The 6000-nt window shown below is 36.7% G+C and overlaps 2 non-coding genes across 2 annotated transcripts; one reads left to right on the forward strand and one right to left on the reverse strand.

Annotated features, from left to right (window-relative positions):
* Positions 1 to 1316: 1316 nt before the first annotated feature.
* On the forward strand, positions 1317 to 1420 carry LOC148569332 (small nucleolar RNA R71). Its single transcript, XR_015883105.1, has one exon. It is a non-coding gene; the product is annotated as a small nucleolar RNA R71 (small nucleolar RNA).
* Positions 1421 to 5498: 4078 nt separating this feature from the next.
* Positions 5499 to 5606, reverse strand: LOC148569333 (small nucleolar RNA R71). Its single transcript, XR_015883061.1, has one exon. It is a non-coding gene; the product is annotated as a small nucleolar RNA R71 (small nucleolar RNA).
* Between the last annotated feature and the right edge of the window lie 394 nt (positions 5607 to 6000).

Consider the following 6000-nt stretch of genomic DNA (forward strand, 5'->3'; position numbering starts at 1 on the left):
CTAAAGGAATAGTTTCTAATTCATTAATTTTATCTTTATGAATGCATAAATCTTTCAGAAATTTTGCATATTTAGGTACTTGCTGAATAACATCAAAAAGGGGAACAGTTACCTCAACCTTTTTGAAAATTTCTACCATTTTGGGATCAAGTTACATCTGCTTTCTGGACTTTCTTGCAAGGTGTGGGAATGGGATAGGGATGGCACCACTTGTAGCCTCTGCATCCTTTGGTGCTCCATTCCTTGGCTGAGCCATTTCTTCTTCAACCTTGTCTTGTACTTTATCTTCCTCTTTAGCATCTTCCATTTCAGCATCTTCTACTTCTATCACATCCTCAGCTGAGGTGTGTTCTATTGGGCTTGGCTCCTCCTGATTCCTCTCTGGAAGTGTGGTTCCAGACCTCAAAGTAATGGCATTGATGCCACCCTTCGGGTTAGGTAAGGGTTGAGAAGGAATTCCACTGGAGTTTAAAGGTTGGTTAGTGGAAGTAGGTAATGAATCTATCCGGGCGGCGAGAGCTTGTAAAGTGGCGTTCAGACCATTTAGAGTAGAGTTCAGTGTAGTCTGCATGTCTTGTTGTCCTTGTGCAAGAGAACGAAGCATCTCGTCATTTGATGAGGAAGTAGGATAAGTGATCTGTGGTACTTGTTGTTGGTTTTGCTGGGTTCCTTGTGATTGCCTTAAATGAAGAGCTCTATAAGGTTGGTTTTGATTCTGCTGTCTGTTATTGTTATTCCACCTCTGGTTTCCTTGGTTGTCTCTTCTTCCTCTATTATAGTTGTCCCTCCAGCCATGGTTGGAATTATCCCTCCAACCTTGGTTATAGTTTCCACCTTGGTTGTAGTTGCCGCCTTGTTGGTTGTATCCTTGATTCGGGCGGTCATAGAAGTTATGAGTAGCTGCCACAGTATTGTCTTCTTGTTGGAGCTGCGAGCATTCATCAGTATAATGACTATAATCAACACATATGCCGCATACTCTTTGAGGAACTAACTGTTGGCTTTGCTGTGGTGGGGAAGGCTGAGCTTGTTGTTGTTGATTCAACTGTAATTGTTTCAGTAGGTTGGTCATTTCACATATACTCTGTGTAAGGGTAGAGGTCTCAATGCTAGAGGAAATTTCTGCAACAGCTTTTGAGTGGGTGCTCCTGTGCCTGTGATTCCTGGTGGATTCAGCTAAGTCGCTGATCAGTTGCCATGCTTTATCTGCGGTCTTGTACTTCTTCAGAGAACCATTACTAGCACCATCTAGTGTATTTTTATCCCGAGGCTTCATGCCTTGAGTAAAATAGCTGATCAATACTAGTCTGTCAATCATGTGATGGGGGCATGCGTCTAGAAGATTCTTAAAATGCTCCCAGTACTCATAGAGAGTTTCTGATTCACCTTGAATAATGCATGAGATCTCTTTTCTCAATCTGTCTGTAACTTCAGCTGGAAAGTATTTTTCCAGAAAGTCTCTCCTGAGCGTATCCCAGTTAGTAATAGTCACTTCAGGTTGGGAGTAGTACCACTTCCTCGCCTTTCCTTCAAGAGAAAACGGGAAGGTAGTTAACAGAATAGAAGTTTCATTCGCACCCTGACGCCTAATAGTAGAACAGGCTGTCTGAAAATCCCTGAGGTGCTTGATGGGCTCCTGAGCAGGTAAGTGATGAGCGGATAATTTATACGCTTTTTGGCATTGTTTTTACATAGTTTTCAGTATGATTTAGTTAGCTTTTAGTATATTTTTATTAGTTTTTAATTAATATTCACATTTTTGGACTTTACTATGAGTTTGTGTGTTTTTCTGTGATTTTAGGTATTTTCTGGCTGAAATTGAGGGAATTGAGCAAAAATCAGATTCAGAGGTTGAAGAAGGACTGTAGATGCTGTTGGATTCTGACCTCCCTGCACTCAAAGTGGAATTTCTGGAGCTACAGAACTCCAAATGGCGCGCTCTCAATTGCGTTCGAAAGTATACATCCAGGGCTTTCCAGCAATATATAATAGTCCATACTTTGCCCGAGATTAGATGACATAAACTGGCGTTGAACGCCAGTTCCATGCTGCATTCTGGAGTCAAATGCCAGAAACAGGTTGCAAAGTGGAGTTAAACGCCAGAAACAGGTTACAAACTGGCGTTCAACTCCAAGAAAGACCTCTACACGTGTAAAGCTCAATGCTCAGCCCAAGCACACACCAAGTGGGCCCCGGAAGTGGATTTATGCATCGTTTACTCATTTCTGTAAACCCTAGTAACTAGTTTAGTATAAATAGGACTTTTTACTATCTTTATAGGAGATCTTTGATCAGTTTTATGCTATCTTAGACTTTCATGGGGGCTGGCCATTCGGTCATGCCTGGACCATTATCACTTATGTATTTTCAAACGGTAGAGTTTCTACACACCATAGATTAAGGTGTGGAGCTCTGCTGTTCCTCACGAATTAATACAAAGTACTACTATTTTTTTATTCAATTCAAGCTTATTCCTATTCTAAGATATCCATTCGCACCCAAGAACATGAGGAATGTGATGATTATGTGACGCTCATCATCATTCTCACTTATGAATGCGTGCCTGACAAACACTTCCGTTCTACATGCAAACAGGCTAGAATGAATATCTCTTAGATATCTAATACAGGGGGACCGAGTCCGAGATATTAGAATCTTCGTGGTATAAGTTAGAACCCATGGATGGCCATTCTTGAGATCCAGAAAGTCTAAACCTTGTTTGTGGTATTCGAGTAGGATCTGGGAAGGGATGGTTGTGACGAGCTTCAAACTCGCGAGTGCTGAGCGTAGTGACAGACGCAAAAGGATAGTAAATCCTATTCCAGTATGATCGAGAACCGACAGATGATTAGCCATGCAGTGACAGCGCATTGGACCATTTTCACAGAGAGGATGGGATGTAGCCATTGACAACGGTGATGCCCTACATAAAGCTTGCCATGGAAAGGAGTAGGAATGGTTGGATGAAGACAACAGGAAAGCAGAGGTTCAGAGGAACGAAAGCATCTCTATACGCTTATCTGAAATTCTCACTAATGAATTACATAAGTATCTCTATCCTAGTTTATATTTTATTTATCTTTTAATTATTAAAACTCTATATCCATTTGAATCCGCCTGACTGAGATTTACAAGGTGACCATAGCTTGCTTCAAGCCGACAATCTCCGTGGGATCGACCCTTACTCACGTAAGGTTTATTACTTGGACGACCCAGTGCACTTGCTGGTCAGTTGTGTGAAGTTGTGACAAAGAATTAAGATCATGAACGTGCGTATAAAGTTTTCAGCGCCGTTACCAAGGAATGGAACCGTCACGATTTCTGCGCACCAAGTTTTTGGCGCCGTTGCCGGGGATTGTTCGAGTTTGGACAACTGACGGTTCATCTTGTTGCTCAGATTAGGTAATTTTATTTTAATTTTAAGCTTTTTGTTTCTTATTTTCGAAAAATACAAAAAAATATTTTCCTCTTTTTCATTTTTCCCAATTAATTTTCGAAAAAAAAAATCAAAAAAATTTATAAAATCATAAAACCAAAAATATTTTGTGTTTCTTGTTTGAGTCTAGAGTCAAGTTTTAAGTTTGGTGTCAATTGCATCTTTTTAATTTTCTAAAAAAAATTATTTTCGAAAATTCATGTATTGCATTCTTCATGATCTTCAAGTCGTTCTTGGCCAGTCTTCTTGTTTGATCTTCATATTTTCTTGTTTTGTGTCTTTTCTTGTTTTTCATATGCATTCTTGAATTCTTAGTGTCTAAATATTAAAAATTTCTAAGTTTGGTGTCTTGCATGTTTTCTTTTATTAAAATTTTTTTCAAAAAATACATACTTGATGTTCATCATGATCTTCAAAGTGTTCTTGGTGTTCATCTTTGACATTCATAGTGTTTTTGCATGCATTTTTGGTTTTGATCTTAATTCTTCATCTTTTGTTTCATTCTTGCTGTTTAATGAAAAAAAAAGAGAGAAAAACATCAAAAAGATATCTTTTCCTTTTTTCTCTTTCTTTATTAAAATTCAAAAATCAAAAAAATATCTTTCCCTCTTTCACTCATAAATTTTTGAAAATTTGAGTTGACTTTTTCAAAACTTTTTAAAATTTAGTTGTTTCTTATGAGTCAAATCAAATTTTCAATTTAAAAATCTTATCTTTTTCAAATCTTTTTCAAAAATTAAATCTTTTTCATTTTTCTTTCATAATTTTCGAAAATTCCAAAATGATTTTCAAAAATCTTTCTTATTTTTATTTCAAATTTTCGAAATTACTACTAGCATTTAATGTTTTGATTCAAAAATGTTAAGTTTGTTACTTGCCTAGTAAGAAAAGTTCAATCTTTAAATTTTAAAATCATATCTTTTTAGTTTCTTGTTAGTCAAGTAATCAACTTTAATTTTCAAAATCAAATCTTTTTAAATTTCTTTTTCAAATCTTTTTCAAATTAAGTTTCAATCACATCTTTTTCAAAATCAATTTCAAAATCTTTTCTAACTTCCTTTCTAACTTCTTACCTTTTTAAAATTGATTTTCAAATTTTTTTAATCAATCTTATCTTTTTGTTTCAATCATATCTTTTTCAAAACTACCTAACTAACTCTCTAATTTTCGAAAATCACCTCCCTCTTTTTCAAAATTCCTTTTTAATTAACTAATTGAATAAAATTTTAATTTAATTTCAATTTTCTTTGTCTAAATTTTTGAATTTCAATTTTAATTTTAAATTAAAACCAAAACTATTTTTCTTTTCTTTTCAATTATTTTCGAATTCTTCTCCTTCATCTCCTTCTATTTATTTATTCATCTACTAACACTTCTCTTCCACCCAAAATTCGAACACCATCTTCCTCTCTTTGTTCGAGTTTTTCTCTTCTCCTTCTTACATTCTTCTCTTCTTATACTCACATAAAGGAATCTCTATACTGTGACATAGAGGATTCCATATTTTCTTTTCTGTTTTCTTCTTTTTCATATGAGTAGGAACAAGGATAAGAATATTCTTGTTGAGGCTGATCCTAAACCTGAAAGGACTCTGAAGAGGAAGCTAAGGGAAGCTAAAGCACAACTCTCTGGAGAAAATCTGACAGAAATTTTCGAAAAAGAAGGAGACATGGTCGAAAATAATAACAATGCAAGGAAGATGCTTGGTGACTTTACTGCACCAAATTCTAATTTACATGGAAGAAGCATCTCAATCCCTGCCATTGGAGCAAACAACTTTGAGCTTAAACCTCAATTAGTTTCTCTGATGCAACAGAACTGCAAGTTTCATGGACTTCCATCTGAAGATCCTTTTCAGTTTTTAACTGAATTCTTGCAGATCCGTGATACTGTTAAGACCAATGGGGTTGATCCTGAGGTCTACAGGCTTATGCTTTTCCCATTTTCTGTAAGAGACAGAGCTAGAATTTGGTTGGACTCTCAACCTAAAGACAGCCTGAACTCTTGGGATAAGCTGGTCACGACTTTCTTAGCCAAGTTCTTTCCTCCTCAAAAGCTTAGCAAGCTTAGAGTGGATGTTCAAACCTTCAGACAAAAGGAAGGTGAATCCCTCTATGAAGCTTGGGAGAGATACAAGGAACTGACCAAAAGGTGTCCTTCTGACATGCTTTCAGAATGGACCATCCTGGATATCTTCTATGATGGTCTGTCTGAACTATCTAAGATGTCATTGGACCATTCTGCAGGTGGATCCATTCACCTAAAGAAAACGCCTGCAGAAGCTCAAGAACTCATTGACATGGTTGCAAATAACCAGTTCATGTACACTTCTGAAAGGAATCCTGTGAATAATGGGACGCCTATGAGGAAGGGAGTTCTTGAAATTGATACTCTGAATGCCATATTGGCTCAGAATAAAATATTGACTCAGCAAGTCAATATGATCTCTCAGAGTTTGAATGGATTGAAGGAATCATCCAACAGTACTAAAGAGGCATCTTATGAAGAAGAAGCTTATGATCCTGAGAACCCTGCAATAGCAGAGGTGAATTACATGGGTGAAC

The sequence above is a fragment of the Arachis ipaensis genome, chromosome B4 (genome assembly GCF_059453495.1).
Source record: "Arachis ipaensis isolate K30076 ecotype BB chromosome B4, ASM5945349v1, whole genome shotgun sequence".
NCBI classification, from domain to species: domain Eukaryota; kingdom Viridiplantae; phylum Streptophyta; class Magnoliopsida; order Fabales; family Fabaceae; genus Arachis; species Arachis ipaensis.